Source organism: Panulirus ornatus, chromosome 9 (assembly GCF_036320965.1).
Source record: "Panulirus ornatus isolate Po-2019 chromosome 9, ASM3632096v1, whole genome shotgun sequence".
In the NCBI taxonomy this organism is placed as follows: domain Eukaryota; kingdom Metazoa; phylum Arthropoda; class Malacostraca; order Decapoda; family Palinuridae; genus Panulirus; species Panulirus ornatus.
Genome location: NC_092232.1, coordinates 29,802,558 through 29,820,621, shown reverse-complemented (window position 1 = coordinate 29,820,621; position 18,064 = coordinate 29,802,558). Strand labels below are relative to the sequence as shown.

General features: G+C 43.1%; 1 protein-coding gene across 15 annotated transcripts in view; it reads left to right on the top strand.

The window, feature by feature from the left end:
* Positions 1 to 18,064, top strand: part of phtf (putative homeodomain transcription factor) — a 260,330-nt gene that overhangs the window by 128,508 nt on the left and 113,758 nt on the right. The window lies entirely within an intron of this gene.

Sequence of the window (18,064 nt, the reverse complement as noted above, 5' to 3'; positions counted from 1 at the left end):
CCTCCAGTTTTTCTCCATTCAAACTTACCTCCCAATGACTTGACCCTCAATCTGTCTATCTATCTATCTATCTATCTATATATATATATATATATATATATATATATATATATATATATATATATATCTATATATATATGGTGTGGGAGGCAAGTTGTTGGAGGCGGTGAAAGGTTTTTATCGAGGATGTAAGGCGCGTGTACGTGTAGGAGGAGAGGAGGGTGATTGGCTCTCGGTGAATGTGGGTTTGCGGCAGAGGTGTGTGATGTCTCCATGGTTGTTTAATATGTTTACGGGTGGGATTGTTAGGGAGGTGAATGCAAGAGTTTTGGAAAGAGGGGTAAGTATGCAGTCTGTTGTGGATGAGAGAGCTTGGGAAGTGGGTCAGTTGTTGTTCGCTGATGATACAGCGCTGGTGGCTGATTCATGTGAGAAACTGCAGAAACTGGTGACTGAGTTTGGTAAAGTGTGTGAAAGAAGAAAGCTAAGAGTAAATGTGAATAAGAGCAAGGTTATTAAGTACAGCAGGGTTGAGGGTCAAGTCATTTGGGAGGTAAGTTTGAATGGAGAAAAACTGGAGGAAGTGAAGTGTTTTAGATATCTGGGAGTGGATTTGGCAGCGGATGGAACCATGGAAGCGGAAGTGGATCATAGGGTGGGGGAGGGGGCGAAAATTCTGGGAGCCTTGAAGAATGTGTGGAAGTCGAGAACATTATCTCGGAAAGCAAAAATGGGTATGTTTGAAGGAATAGTGGTTCCAACAATGTTGTATGGTTGCGAGGCGTGGGCTATGGATAGAGTTGTGCTCAGGAGGATGGATGTGCTGGAAATGAGATGTTTGAGGACAATGTGTGGTGTGAGGTGGTTTCATCGAGTAAGTAACGTAAGGGTAAGAGAGATGTGTGGAAATAAAAAGAGCGTGGTTGAGAGAGCAGAAGAGGGTGTTTTGAAATGGTTCGGGCACATGGAGAGAATGAGTGAGGAAAGATTGACCAAGAGAATATATGTGTCGGAGGTGGAGGGAACGAGGAGAAGAGGGAACCCAAATTGGAGTTGGAAAGATGGAGTGAAAAAGATTTTGTGTGATCGGGGCCTGAACATGCATGAGGGTGAAAGGAGGGCAAGGAATAGAGTGAATTGGAGCGATGTGGTATACCGGGGTTGACGTGCTGTCAGTGGATTGAATCAAGGCATGTGAAGCGTCTGGGGTATACCATGGAACGCTGTGTAGGTATGTATATTTGCGTGTGTGGACGTATGTATGTACATGTGTATGGGGGTGGGTTGGGCCATTTCTTTCGTCTGTTTCCTTGCGCTACCTCGCAAATGTGGGAGACAGCGACAAAGCAAAAAAAAAAAAAAAAAAGAAAATATATATATATATATATATATATATATATATATATATATATATATATGTATATATGTTTCTTACATTTTTCATATGTTTATATATGTATATGTGTGTGTGTGTGTATATGTGTGTGTGTGTGTGTGTATGTATATATATATGTATATATATATATATATATTATTCCTAGGGATAGGGGTGAAAGAATACTTCCCACGCATTCCTCGCGTGTCGTAGAAGGCGACTAGAGGGGACGGGAGCGGGGGGCCAGAAATCCTCCCCTCCTTGTATTTTTTAACTTTCTAAAATGGGAAACAGAAGAAGGAGTCACGCGGGGAGTGCTCATCCTCCTCGAAGGCTTAGACTAGGGTGTCTAAATGTGTGTGGATGTAACCAAGATGTGAAAAGAGGAGAGATAGGTAGCATGTTTGAGGAAAGGAACCTGGATGTTTTGGCTCTGAGTGAAATGAAGCTCAAGGGTAAAGGGGAAGAGTGGTTTGGGAATATCTTGGGAGTAAAGTCAGGAGTTAGTGAGAGGACAAGAGCAAGGGAAGGAGTAGCACTACTCCTGAAACAGGAGTTGTGGGAGTATGTGATAGAATGTAAGAAAGTAAATTCTCGATTAATATGGGTAAAACTGAAAGTTGATGGAGAGAGATGGGTATTTATTGGTGCATATGCACCTGGGCATGAGAAGAAAGATCATGAGAGGCAAGTGTTTTGGGAGCAGCTGAATGAGTGTGTTAGTGGTTTTGATGCACGAGACCGGGTTATAGTGATGGGTGATTTGAATGTAAAGGTGAGTAATGTGGCAGTTGAGGGAATAATTGGTATACATGGGGTGTTCAGTGTTGTAATTGGAAATGGTGAAGAGCTTGTAGATTTATGTGCTGAAAAAGGACTGGTGAATGGGAATACCTGGTTTAAAAAGCGAGATATACATAAGTATACATATGTAAGTAGGAGAGATAGCCAGAGAGCGTTATTGGATGATGTGTTAATTGGCAGGCGCGCGAAAGAGAGACTTTTGGATGTTAATGTGCAGAGAGGTGCAACTGGAAGGATGTCTGATCATTATCTTGTGGAGGCTAAGGTGAAGATTTGTATGGGTTTTCAGAAAAGAAGAGTGAATGTTGGGGTGAAGAGAGTGGTGAGAGTAAGTGAGCTTGGGAAGGAGACTTGTGTGAGGAAGTACCAGGAGAGACTGAGTAAAGAATGGAAAAAGGTGAGAACAATGGAAGTAAGGGGAGTGGGGGAGGAATGGGATGTATTTAGGGAATCAGTGATGGATTGCACAAAAGATGCTTGTGGCATGAGAAGAGTGGGAGGTGGGGTGATTAGAAAGGGTAGTGAGTGGTGGGATGAAGAAGTAAGATTATTAGTGAAAGAGAAGAGAGAGGCATTTGGATTATTTTTGCTGGGAAAAAATGCATTTGAGTTGGAGATGTATAAAAGAAAGAGACAGGAGGTCAAGAGAAAGGTGCAAGAGGTGAAAAAGAGGGCAAATGAGAGTTGGGGTGAGAGAGTATCATTAAATTTTAGGAAGAATAAAAAGATGTTCTGGAAGGAGGTAAATAAAGTGCGTAAGACAAGGGAGCAAATGGGAACTTCAGTGAAGGGTGCAAATGGGGAGCTGATAACAAGTAGTGGGGATGTGAGAAGGAGATGGAGTGAGTATTTTGAAGGTTTGTTGAATGTGTTTGATGATAGAGTGGCAGATATAGGGTGTCTTGGTCGAGGTGGTGTGCAGAGAGAGAGGGTTAGGGAAAATGATTCGATAAACAGAGAAGAGGTAGTAAAAGCTTTGCCGAAGATGAAAGCCGGCAAGGCAGCAAGTTTGGATGGTATTGCAGTGGAATTTACTAAAAAAGGGGGTGACTGTATTATTGACTGGTTGGTAAGGTTATTTAATGTATGTATGACTCATGGTGAGGTGCCTGAGGATTGGCAGAATGCATGCATAGTGCCATTGTACAAAGGCAAAGGGGATAAGAGTGAGTGCTCAAATTACAGAGGTATAAGTAAGGGGAGTGGGGGAGGAATGGGATGTATTTAGGGAATCAGTGATGTATTGCGCAAAAGATGCTTGTGGCATGAGAAGAGTGGGAGGTGGGTTGATTAGAAAGGGTAGTGACTGGTGGGATGAAGAAGTAAGAGTATTAGTGAAAGAGAAGATAGAGGCATTTGGACGATTTTTGCAGGGAAAAAATGCAATTGAGTGGGAGATGTATAAAAGAAAGAGACAGGAGGTCAAGAGAAAGGTGCAAGAGGTGAAAAAAAGGGCAAATGAGAGTTGGGGTGAGAGAGTATCATTAAATTTTGGGGAGAATAAAAAGATGTTCTGGAAGGAGGTAAATAAAGTGCGTAAGACAAGGGAGCAAATGGGAACTTCAGTGAAGGGTGCAAATGGGGAGGTGATAACAAGTAGTGGTGATGTGAGAAGGAGATGGAGTGAGTATTTTGAAGGTTTGTTGAATGTGTTTGATGATAGAGTGGCAGATATAGGGTGTTTTGGTCGAGGTGGTGTGCAAAGTGAGAGGGTTAGGGAAAATGATTTGGTAAACAGAGAAGAGGTAGTAAAAGCTTTGCGGAAGATGAAAGCTGGCAAGGCAGCAGGTTTGGATGGTATTGCAGTGGAATTTATTAAAAAAAGGGGGTGACTGTATTGTTGACTGGTTGGTAAGGTTATTTAATGTATGTATGACTCATGGTGAGGTGCCTGAGGATTGGCGGAATGCGTGCATAGTGCCATTGTACAAAGGCAAAGGGGATAAGAGTGAGTGCTCAAATTACAGAGGTATAAGTTTGTTGAGTATTCCTGGTAAATTATATGGGAGGATATTGATTGAGAGGGTGAAGGCATGTACAGAGCATCAGATTGGGGAAGAGCAGTGTGGTTTCAGAAGTGGTAGAGGATGTGTGGATCAGGTGTTTGCTTTGAAGAATGTATGTGAGAAATACTTAGAAAAGCAAATGGATTTGTATGTAGCATTTATGGATATGGAGAAGGCACATGATAGAGTTGATAGAGATGCTCTGTGGAAGGTATTAAGAATATATGGTGTGGGAGGCAAGTTGTTAGAAGCAGTGAAAAGTTTTTATCGAGGATGTAAGGCATGTGTACGTGTAGGAAGAGAGGAAAGTGATTGGTTCTCAGTGAATGTAGGTTTGCGGCAGGGGTGTGTGATGTCTCCATGGTTGTTTAATTTGTTTATGGATGGGGTTGTTAGGGAGGTGAATGCAAGAGTTTAGGAAAGAGGGGCAAGTATGAAGTCTGTTGTGGATGAGAGAGCTTGGGAAGTGAGTCAGTTGTTGTTCGCTGATGATACAGCGCTGGTGGCTGATTCATGTAAGAAACTGCAGAAGCTGGTGACTGAGTTTGGTAAAGTGTGTGAAAGAAGAAAGGTAAGAGTAAATGTGAATAAGAGCAAGGTTATTAGGTACAGTAGGGCTGAGGGTCAAGTCAATTAGGAGGTGAGTTTGATTGGAGAAAAACTGGAGGAAGTGAAGTGTTTTAGATATCTGGGAGTGGATTTGGCAGCGGATGGAACCATGGAAGCGGAAGTGGATCACAGGGTGGGGGAGGGGGCGAAAATTCTGGGAGCCTTGATGAATGTGTGGAAGTCGAGAACATTATCTCGGAAAGCAAAGATGGGTATGTTTGAAGGAATAGTGGTTCCAACAATGTTGTATGGTTGTGAGGCGTGGGCTATGAATAGAGTTGTGCGCAGGAGGATGGATGTGCTGGAAATGAGATGTTTGAGGACAATGTGTGGTGTGAGGTGGTTTGATCGAGTAAGTAACGTAAGGGTAAGAGAGATGTGTGGAAATAAAAAGAGCGTGGTTGAGAGAGCAGAAGAGGGTGTTTTGAAATGGTTTGGGCACATGGAGAGAATGAGTGAGGAAAGATTGACCAAGAGGATAAATGTGTCGGAGGTGGAGGGAACGAGGAGAAGTGGGAGACGAAATTGGAGGTGGAAAGATGGAGTGAAAAAGATTTTGTGTGATCGGGGCCTGAACATGCAGGAGGGTGAAAGGAGGGCAAGGAATAGAGTGAATTGGAGCGATGTGGTATACCGGGGTTGACGTGCTGTCAGTGGATTGAATCAAGGCATGTGAAGCGTCTGGGGTAAACCATGGAAAGCTGTGTAGGTATGTATATTTGCGTGTGTGGACGTATGTATATACATGTGTATGGGGGTGGGTTGGGCCATTTCTTTCGTCTGTCTCCTTGCGCTACCTCGCAAACGCAGGAGACAGGGACAAAGAAAAAAAAAAAAAAAAAAAAATATATATATATATATATATCTATTATATATATATATATATATATCTGTATATATGGTTTCTTAACATTTTTTCATATGATTCGATATATGTTATGTGTGTGTGTGTGTATATGTGTGTGTGTGTGTGTGTATGTATATATATATGTATATATATATATATATTATTCCTAGGGATAGGGGTGAAAGAATACTTCCCACGCGTCTCGCGTGGGGGGGTCGTAAAGGCGACTAGAGGGGACGGGAGCGGGGGGCCAGAAAATCCTCCCTCCTTGTATTTTTTAACTCTTCTAAAATGGGAAAACAGAATGACGGAGTCACGCGGGGGAGTGTCAGCCTCCTCGAAGGCTTAGGACTAGGGTTTGTCTAAATTGTGTGTGATGTACCCAAGATTGTGAAACTGAGGGTGAGATCGGTAGCATTGTCTTGAGGAGAGGACCTGGATGTTTTGGCTTGAGTGAACGAAGCTCAAGTGGTAAAGGGGAAGAGTGGTTTGGGAAGATTTGGGGTAAAGTCAGGAGTTAGTGATATGAGGGACAAGAGCAAGGGAAGGAGTAGCACTATCCTGAAACAGGAGTTGTGGGGAGTATGTGATAGAATGTAAGAAAGTAAAATTTTCGATTAATATGGGCTACAAACTGAACGTTGATGGAGAGGATGGTCTTTATTGGTGATATGCACCTGGGCATGAGAGAAAGATCATGAGAGGCAAATGTTTTGGGAGAAGTTGAATGAGTGTGTTAGTGGTTTTGATGCACGAGCCGGATTATAAGTGATGGGTGATTTGAATGTAAAGGTGAGTAATGTGGCAGTTGATGGGAATATTGGTATACATGGGGGTTCAGTGTTGTTAATTTGAAAATGGTGAGAGCTTGTAGATGTATTGTGCTGGAAAAAGGACTGGTGAATGGAATACCTGGTTTAAAAAGCGAGATATACCTAAGGTATACCATATGTACGTAGGGAGGTGATAAGCCCGAAGAGCGTTATTGGCTGATGTGTTTATTGGCAGGCTGGCGCGAAAGAGGACTTTTGGATGTTAATGTGCAGAGGAGGTGCAACTGGACGGAAGTCTCTGATCTTATCTTGTGCGAGGCTCTAAGGTGGAAGATTTGTTGGGTTTTCTAGAAAAGAAGAGTGAATTGTTGGGGTGGGAAATAAGAGAGTGGTGTGAGTAAGTGGAGCTTGGGAAGGAGACTTGTGTGAGGGATAGGGAAATAGAAAAAAAATACTGGAGAGGACTGAGTAAAGAATGGGAAAATGGTGAGAACAATGGAAGTAAGGGGAGTGGGGGAGGAAGGGAATGGGATGGATTTAGGGAATCAGTGATGGATTGCACCAAAAGATGCTTGTGCTTTTGCGAAGAGATGGGAGGGTGGGGTGATTAGAAAGGGTAGTGAGTAGGTGTGGGATGAAGAAGTAAGATTATTAGTGAAAGAGAAGAGAGAGGCATTTGGGATTTTTTTGCTGTGGAAAAATGCATTTGAGTTGGAGAGTATAAAAGACGAGACAGGAGGGCAGAGAAAGGTGCAAGAGGTGAAAAAGAGGGCAAATGAAGAGTGGGGTGGAGAGTATCATTAAATTTTAGGAAGGCATAAAAGATGTTTCTGGAAGGAGGTAAAAAAGTGCGTTGAAGGACAAGGGAGCAAGCAAAGGGACTTCAGTGAAGGGTGCTGCAAATTGGGGAGCTGTAGATAACAGTAGTGGGATGTGAGAGGAAGATGGTTGTGAGTATTTTGCAGTTTGTTGATAATGTGTTTGATGCATTGAGTGGCCGATATAGGGTGTTTGTCGAGGTGGGGTGGTGTGTGTGCAGGAGAGAGGGTTAGGGAAAATGATTCGATAAACAGAGAAGAGGGTAGTAAAAGCTTTGCCGAAGATGAAAGCCGGCAAGGCAGCAAGTTTGGATGGTATTGCGTGGAGGAATTTTTTTAAAATCTTTAAAAATAAAAAAAAGGGGGTGACTGTATTATTGTACTGGTTGGTAAGGTTATTTATTTGTGTTGAGTATTCCTGGTAAATTATATGGGAGGGTATTGATTGAGAGGGTGAAAGCATGTACAGAGCATCAGATTGGGGAAGAGCAGTGTGGTTTCAGAAGTGGTAGAGGATGTGTGGATCAGGTGTTTGCTTTGAAGAATGTATGTGAGAAATACTTAGAAAAGCAAATGGATTTGTATGTAGCATTTATGGATCTGGAGAAGGCACATGATAGAGTTGATAGAGATGCTCTGTGGAAGGTATTAAGAATATATGGTGTGGGAGGCAAGTTGTTAGAAGCAGTGAAAAGTTTTTATCGGGGATGTAAGGCATGTGTACGTGTAGGAAGAGAGGAAAGTGATTGGTTCTCAGTGAATGTAGGTTTGCGGCAGGGGTGTGTGATGTCTCCATGGTTGTTTGATTTGTTTATGGATGGGGTTGTTAGGGAGGTGAATGCAAGAGTTTAGGAAAGAGGGGCAAGTATGAAGTCTGTTGTAGATGAGAGAGCTTGGGAAGTGAGTCAGTTGTTGTTTGCTGATGATACAGCGCTGGTGGCTGATTCATGTAAGAAACTGCAGAAGCTGGTGACTGAGTTTGGTAAAGTGTGTGAAAGAAGAAAGTTAAGAGTAAATGTGAATAAGAGCAAGGTTATTAGGTACAGTAGGGCTGAGAGTCAAGTCAATTAGGAGGTGAATTTGATTGGAGAAAAACTGGAGGAAGTGAAGTGTTTTAGATATCTGGGAGTGGATCTGGCAGCGGATGGAACCATGGAAGTGGAAGTGGATCATAGGGTGGGGGAGGGGGCAAAAATTCTGGGAGCCTTGATGAATGTGTGGAAGTCGAGAACATTATCTCGGAAAGCAAAGATGGGTATGTTTGAAGGAATAGTGGTTCCAACAATGTTGTATGGTTGTGAGGCGTGGGCTATGAATAGAGTTGTGCGCAGGAGGATGGATGTGCTGGAAATGAGATGTTTGAGGACAATGTGTGGTGTGTGGTGGTTTGATCGAGTAAGTAACGTAAGGGTAAGAGAGATGTGTGGAAATAAAAAGAGCGTGGTTGAGAGAGCAGAAGAGGGTGTTTTGAAATGGTTTGGGCACATGGAGAGAATGAGTGAGGAAAGATTGACCAAGAGGATAAATGTGTCGGAGGTGGAGGGAACGAGGAGAAGAGGGAGACCAAATTGGAGGTGCAAAGATGGAGTGAAAAAGATTTTGTGTGATCGGGGCCTGAACATGCAGGAGGGTGAAAGGAGGGCAAGGAATAGAGTGAATTGGAGCGATGTGGTATACCGGGGTTGACGTGCTGTCAGTGGATTGAATCAAGGCATGTGAAGCGTCTGGGGTAAACCATGGAAAGCTGTGTAGGTATGTATATTTGCGTGTGTGGACGTATGTATATACATGTGTATGGGGGTGGGTTGGGCCATTTCTTTCGTCTGTTTCCTTGCGCTACCTCGCAAACGCAGGAGACAGCGACAAAGCAAAAAAAAAAAAAAAAAAAAAAAGTGTTGAGTATTCCTGGTAAATTATATGGGAGGGTATTGATTGAGAGGGTGAAGGCATGTACAGAGCATCAGATTGATGAAGAGCAGTGTGGTTTCAGAAGTGGTAGAGGATGTGTGGATCAGGTGTTTGCTTTGAAGAATGTATGTGAGAAATGCTTAGAAAAGCAAATGGATTAGTATGTAGCATTTATGGATCTGGAGAAGGCATATGATAGAGTTGATAGAGATGCTCTATGGAAGGTATTAAGAATATATGGTGTGGGAGGCAAGTTGTTAGAAGCAGTGAAAAGTTTTTATCGAGGATGTATGGCATGTGTATGTGTAGGAAGAGAGGAAAGTGATTGGTTCTCAGTGAATGTAGGTTTGCGGGAGGGGTGTGTGTTGTCTCCATGGTTGTTTAATTTGTTTATGGATGAGGTATAAAAAAAAGTATAAAAAAAAAAAAAAAAAAAAAAAATATATATATATATATATATTTTTTTTTTTTTTTTTTTATACTTTGTCGCTGTCTCCCGCGTTTGCGAGGTAGCGCAAGGAAACAGACGAAAGAAATGGCCCAACCCCCCCCCATACACATGTACATACACACGTCCACACACGCAAATATACATACCTACACAGCTTTCCATGGTTTACCCCAGACGCTTCACATGCCTTGATTCAGTCCACTGACAGCACGTCAAACCCTGTATACCACATCGCTCCAATTCACTCTATTCCTTGCCCTCCTTTCACCCTCCTGCATGTTCAGGCCCCGATCACACAAAATCTTTTTCACTCCATCTTTCCACCTCCAATTTGGTCTCCCTCTTCTCCTCGTTCCCTCCACCTCCGACACATATATCCTCTTGGTCAATCTTTCCTCACTCATTCTCTCCATGTGCCCAAACCATTTCAAAACACCCTCTTCTGCTCTCTCAACCACGCTCTTTTTATTTCCACACATCTCTCTTACCCTTACGTTACTTACTCGATCAAACCACCTCACACCACACATTGTCCTCAAACATCTCATTTCCAGCACATCCATCCTCCTGCTCACAACTCTATCCATAGCCCACGCCTCGCAACCATACAACATTGTTGGAACCACTATTCCTTCAAACATACCCATTTTTGCTTTCCGAGATAATGTTCTCGACTTCCACACATTTTTCAAGGCTCCCAAAATTTTCGCCCCCTCCCCCACCCTATGATCCACTTCCGCTTCCATGGTTCCATCCGCTGACAGATCCACTCCCAGATATCTAAAACACTTCACTTCCTCCAGTTTTTCTCCATTCAAACTCACCTCCCAATTGACTTGACCCTCAACCCTACTGTACCTAATAACCTTGCTCTTATTCACATTTACTCTTAACTTTCTTCTTCCACACACTTTACCAAACTCAGTCACCAGCTTCTGCAGTTTCTCACATGAATCAGCCACCAGCGCTGTATCATCAGCGAACAACAACTGACTCACTTCCCAAGCTCTCTCATCCCCAACAGACTTCATACTTGCCCCTCTTTCCAGGACTCTTGCATTTACCTCCCTAACAACCCCATCCATAAACAAATTAAACAACCATGGAGACATCACACACCCCTGCCGCAAACCTACATTCACTGAGAACCAATCACTTTCCTCTCTTCCTACACGTACACATGCCTTACATCCTCGATAAAAACTTTTCACTGCTTCTAACAACTTGCCTCCCACACCATATATTCTTAATACCTTCCACAGAGCATCTCTATCAACTCTATCATATGCCTTCTCCAGATCCATAAATGCTACATACAAATATATATATATATATATATATATATATATTTTTTTTTTTTTGCTTTGTTGCTGTCTCCCGCGTTTGCGAGGTAGCGCAAGGAAACAGACGAAAGAAATGGCCCAACCCACCCCCATACACATGTATATACATACGTCCACACACGCAAATATACATACCTACACAGCTTTCCATGGATTACCCAAGACGCTTCACATGCCCTGATTCAATCCACTGACAGCACGTCAACCCCGGTATACTACATCGATCCAATTCACTCTATTTCTTGCCCTCCTTTCACCCTCCTGCATGTTCAGGCCCTGATCACACAAAATCTTTTTCACTCCATCTTTCCACCTCCAATTTGGTCTCCCACTTCTCCTCGTTCCCTCCACCTCTGACACATAGACCGTCTTGGTCAATCTTTCCTCACTCATTCTCTCCATATGACCAAACCATTTCAAAACACCCTTTTCTGCTCTCTCAACCACACTCTTTTTTTTTTTTCCACACATCTCTCTTACCCTTCCATTACTTACTCAATCAAACCACCTCACACCACATATTGTCCTCAAACATCTCATTTCCAGCACATCCACCCTCCTGCGCACAACTCTATCCATAGCCCATGCCTCACAACCACAGAACATTGTTGGAACCACTATTCCTTCAAACATGCCCATTTTTGCTTTCCAAGATAATGTTCTCGACTTCCAAACATTCTTCAAGGCTCCCAGAATTTTCACCACCTCCCCCAACTTATGATTCACTTCCGCTTCCATGGTTCCATCCGCTGCCAGATCCACTCCCAGATATCTAAAACACTTTACTTCCCCCCAGTTTTTCTCCAATCAAACTTACCTGCCAGTTGACTTGACCCTCAACCCTACCGTACCTAATAACCTTTACTCTTAACTTTCTTCTTTCACACACTTTACCAAACTCAGTCACCAGCTTCTGCAGTTTCTCACATGAATCAGCCACCAGCGCTGTATCATCAGCGAACAACAACTGACTCACTTCCTAAGTTCTCTCATCCACAACAGACTGCATACTTGCCCCTCTTTCCAAAAACTCTTGCATTCACCTCCCTAACAACCCCATCCATAAACACTTAAACAACCATGGAGACATCACACACCCCTGCCGCAAACCTACATTCACTGAGAACCAATCACTTTCCTCTCTTCCTACACGTACACATGCCTTACATCCTCGATAAAAACTTTTCACTGCTTCTAACAACTTGCCTCCCACACCATATATTCTTAATACCTTCCACAGAGCATCTCTATCAACTCTCTCATATGCCTTCTCCAGATCCATAAATGCTACATACAAATCCATTTGCTTTTCTAAGTATTTCTCACATACATTCTTCAAAGCAAACACCTGATCCACACATCCTCTACCACTTCTGAAACCACACTGCTCTTCCCCAGTCTGATGCTCTGTACATGCCTTCACCCTCTCAATCAATACCCTCCCCTATAATTAACCAGGAATACTCAACAAACTTATACCTCTGTAATTTGAGCACTCATTCTTATTCCCTTTGCCTTTGTAGAATGGCACTATGCAAGCATTCTGCCAGTCCTCAGGCACCTCACCATGAATCATACATACATTAAATAACCTTACCAACCAGTCAACAATACAGTCACCCCCTTTTTTAATAACTTCCACTGCAATACCATCCAAACCTGCTGCCTTTCGGCTTTCATCTTCCGCAAAGCTTTTACTACCTCTTCTCTGTTTACTAAATCATTTTCCCTAAGCCTCTCACTTTGCACACCACCTTGACCAAAACACCCTATATCTGCCACTCTATCATCAAACACATTCAATAAACCTTCAAAATACTCACTCCATCTCCTTCTCACATCACCACTACTTGTTATCATCTCCCCATTAGCTCCCTTCACTGAAGTTCCCATTTGCTCCCTTGTCTTACGCACTTTATTTACCTCCTTCCAAAACATGTTTTTATTCTTCCTAAAATTTAATGATACTCTCTCACCCCAACTCTCATTTGCCCCCTTTTTCACCTCTTGCACCTTTCTCTTGACCTCCTGCCTCTTTCTTTTATACCTCTCCCACTCATTTGCATTTTTTCCCTGCAAAAATCGTCCAAATGCCTCTCTCTTCTCTTTCACTAATAATCTTACTTCTTCATCCCACCACTCACTACCCTTTCTAATCACCCCACCTCCCACGCTTCTCATGCCACAAGCATCTTTTTCGCAAGCCATCCTTGCTTCCCTGAATACATCCCATTCCTCCCCCACTCCCCTTACGTCCTTTGTTCTCACCTTTTTCCATTCTGTACTCAGTCTCTCCTGGTACTTCCTCACACAAGTCTCCTTCCCAAACTCACTTACTCTCACCACTCTCTTCACCCCAACATTCTCTCTTCTTTTCAGAAAACCCCTATAAATCTTCACCTTCGCCTCCACAAGATAATGATCAGACATCCTTCCAGTTGCACCTCTCAGCACATTAACATCCAAAAGTCTCTCTTTCGCACACCTATCAATTAACACATCATCCAATAGCGCTCTCTGGCCATCTCTCCTACTTACATATGTTTTTTTTTTTTTTTTTTTTTTTTTGTCTCCCGCGTTTGCGAGGTAGCGCAAGGAAACAGACGAAAGAAATGGCCCAACCCACCCCCATACACATGTATATACATACGTCCACACACGCAAATATACATACATACTCAGCTTTCCATGGATTACCCCAGACGCTTCACATGCCTTGATTCAATCCACTGACAGCACGTCAACCCCGGTATACCACATCGCTCCAATTCACTCTATTCCTTGCCCTCCTTTCACCCTCCTGCATGTTCAGGCCCCGATCACACAAAATCTTTTTCACTCCATCTTTCCACCTCCAATTTGGTCTCCCTCTTCTCCTCGATCCCTCCACCTCCGACACATATATCCTCTTGGTCAATCTTTCCTCACTCATTCTCTCCATGTGACCAAACCATTTCAAAACACCCTCTTCTGCTCTCTCAACCACGCTCTTTTTATTTCCACACATCTCTCTTACCCTTACGTTACTTACTCGATCAAACCACCTCACACCACACATTGTCCTCAAACATCTCATTTCCAGCACATCCATCCTCCTGCGCACAACTCTATCCATAGCCCACGCCTCGCAACCATACAACATTGTTGGAACCACTATTCCTTCAAACATACCCATTTTTGCTTTCCGAGATAATGTTCTCGACTTCCACACATTCTTCAAGGCTCCCAGAATTTTCGCCCCCTCCCCCACCCTATGATCCACTTCCGCTTCCATGGTTCCATCCGCTGACAGATCCACTCCCAGATATCTAAAACACTTCACTTCCTCCAGTTTTTCTCCATTCAAACTCACCTCCCAATTGACTTGACCCTCAACCCGACTGTACCTAATAACCTTGCTCTTATTCACATTTACTCTTAACTTTCTTCTTTCACACACTTTACCAAACTCAGTCACCAGCTTCTGCAGTTTCTCACATGAATCAGCCACCAGCGCTGTATCATCAGCGAACAACAACTGACTCACTTCCCAAGCTCTCTCATCCCCAACAGACTTCATCCTTGCCCCTCTTTCCAAAACTCTTGCATTCACCACCCTAACAACCCCATCCATAATCAAATTAAACAACCATGGAGACATCACACACCCCTGCCGCAAACCTACATTCACTGAGAACCAATCACTTTCCTCTCTTCCTATACGTACACATGCCTTACATCCTCGATAAAAACTTTTCACTGCTTCTAACAACTTGCCTCCCACACCATATATTCTTAATACCTTCCACAGAGCATCTCTATCAACTCTATCATATGCCTTCTCCAGATCCATAAATGCTACATACAAATCCATTTGCTTTTCTAAGTATTTCTCACATACATTCTTCAAAGCAAACACCTGATCCACACATCCTCTACCACTTCTGAAACCACACTGCTCTTCCCCAATCTGATGCTCTGTACATGCCTTCACCCTCTCAATCAATACCCTCCCATACAATTTGCCAGGAATACTCAACAAACTTATACCTCTGTAATTTGAGCACTCACTCTTATCCCCTTTGCCTTTGTACAATGGCACTATGCACGCATTCCGCCAATCCTCAGGCACCTCACCATGAGTCATACATACATTAAATAACCTTACCAACCAGTCAACAATACAGTCACCCCCTTTTTTAATAAATTCCACTGCAATACCATCCAAACCTGCTGCCTTGCCGGCTTTCATCTTCCGCAAAGCTTTTACTACCTCTTCTCTGTTTAGCAAATCATTTCCCTAACCCTCGCACTTTGCACACCACCTCGACCAAAACACCCTATATCTGCCACTCTATCATCAAACACATTCAACAAACCTTTAAAATACTCACTCCATCTCCTTCTCACATCACCACTACTTGTTATCACCTCCCCATTTGCGCCCTTCACTGAAGTTCCCATTTGCTCCCTTGTCTTACGCACTTTATTTACCTCCTTCCAAAACATCTTTTTATTCTCCCTAAAATTTAATGATACTCTCTCACCCCAACTCTCATTTGCCCTTTTTTTTCACCTCTTGCACCTTTCTCTTGACTTCCTGTCTCTTTCTTTTATACGTCTCCCACTCAATTTCATTTTTTCCCTGCAAAAATCGTCCAAATGCCTCTCTCTTCTGTTTCACTAATACTCTTACTTCTTCATCCCACCACTCACTACCCTTTCTAATCAACCCACCTCCCACGCTTCTCATGCCACAATCATCTTTTGCGCAATCCATCACTGATTCCCTAAATACATCCCATTCCTCCCCCACTCCCCTTACTTCCATTATTCTCACCTTTTTCCATTCTGTACTCAGTCTCTCCTGGTACTTCCTCACACAAGTCTCCTTCCCAAGCTCACTTACTCTCACCACCCTCTTTACCCCAACATTCACTCTTCTTTTCTGGAAACCCATACAAATCTTCACCTTAGCCTCCACAAGATAATGATCAGACATCCCTCCAGTTGCACCTCTCAGCACATTAACATCCAAAAGTCTCTCTTTCGCGCGCCTGTCAATTAACACATAATCCAATAACGCTCTCTGGCCATCTCTCCTACTTACATAAGTATACTTATGTATATCTTGCTTTTTAAACCATGTATTCCCAATCATCAGTCCTTTTTCAGCACATAAATCTACAAGCTCTTCACCATTTCCATTTACAACACTGAACACCCCATGTATACCAATTATTCCCTCAACTGCCACATTACTCACCTTTGCATTCAAATCACCCAACACTATAACCCGGTCTCGTGCATCAAAACCACTAACACACTCATTCAGCTGCTCCCAAAACACTTGCCTCTCATGATCTTTCTTCTCATGCCCAGGTGCATATGCACCAATAATCACCCATCTCTCTCCATCAACTTTCAGTTTTACCCATATTAATCGAGAATTTACTTTCTTACATTCTATCACATACTTCCACAACTCCTGTTTCAGGAGTAGTGCTACTCCTTCCCTTGCTCTTGTCCTCTCACTAACCCCTGACTTTACTCCCAAGACATTCCCAAACCACTCTTCCCCTTTACCCTTGAGCTTCGTTTCACTCAGAGCCAAAACATCCAGGTTCCTTTCCTCAAACATACTACCTATCTCTTCTTTTTTCACATCTTGGTTACATCCACACACATTTAGGCACCCCAATCTGAGCCTTCGAGGAGGATGAGCACTCCCCGCGTGACTCCTTCTTCTGTTTCCCATTTTAGAAAGTTAAAAAATACAAGGAGGGGAGGATTTCTGGCCCCCTGCTCCCGTCCCCTCTATATGTATATGTCTCTTTTTAAACCAGGTATTTCCAATCACCAGTCCTTTTCCAGCACATAAATCTACAAGCTCTTCACCATTTCCGTTTACAACACTGAACACCCAATGTATACCAATTATTCCCTCAACTGCCACATTACTCACCTTTGCATTCAAATCACCCATCACTCTAACCCGGTCTTGTGCATGAAAACCACTAACACACTCATTCAGCTGCTCCCAAATCACTTGCCTCTCATGATCTTTCTTCTCATGCCCAGGTGCATATGCACCAATAATCACCCATCTCTCTCCATCAACTTTCAGTTTTACCCATATCAATCTTGAGTTTACTTTCTTACACTCTATCACATATTCCCACAACTCCTGATTCATGAGTAGTGCTACTCCTTCCCTTGCTCTTGTCCTCTTACTAGCCCCTGACTTTACTCCCCAAACATTTCCAAACCACTCTTCCCCTTTACCCTTGAGCTTCGTTTCACTCAGAGCCAAAACATCCAGGTTCCTTTCCTCAAACATACTACCTATCTCTCCTTTTTTCTCATCTTGGTTACATCCACACACATTTAGACACCCCAATCTGAGCCTTCGAGGAGGATGAGCACTCCCCACGTGACTCCTTCTTCTGTTTCCTCTTTTAGAAAGTTAAAATCCAAGGAGGGGAGGGTTTCTGGCCCCGCTCCCATCCCCTTTAGTCGCCTTCTACGACACGTGTGGAATGCATGGGAAGTATTCTTTCTCTACCTTGCTAACGCAGGAAATGGCGAATAGTTTGAAAGAAAAGAAAAGAAATCTTTAACACCTGTTCCCACCTGGAATTCCCTCAAGGGACTGTATATGGCAGTATAGTCTCCATAACTAGAGAACTCCAGTGTTGCTTCTTTGCCTTTCGTGCCTTGCTTGTAACAGGCCACTAGCAGAGGGCAACTTCAGTGAAGTGTTTGCAGAGGCTCCTACCTAATGTTCTTACAGACTACTACTATCTAATGCTTCTGCCTAATGTTCCTACCTGTTACATCTATCTAATGTTTTTACCTAATGCTCATACCTAAATGTTCTTAACTGCTGCTTCTATCTATTGCCCTCTTCATTTTGCCAAAAGGCAGCTAGCATATAGTGCTCACCACAGGAAAATCTAGAGTTAAGGAGGATGAGCTATGTGAGTTAAGTGTTGTCAAATGTTATGTATGATGAGAAGAGATTTTATGTTTGTGGACAGAATGCCAATAGCCCACATACGGGTGAGGCAGAAAGAAATGATAGCTACCTATGTCAGTTGGGAGCAGCTAGACAACCATTAAAGTGTTGGCTGACTATGCAACCATCACTA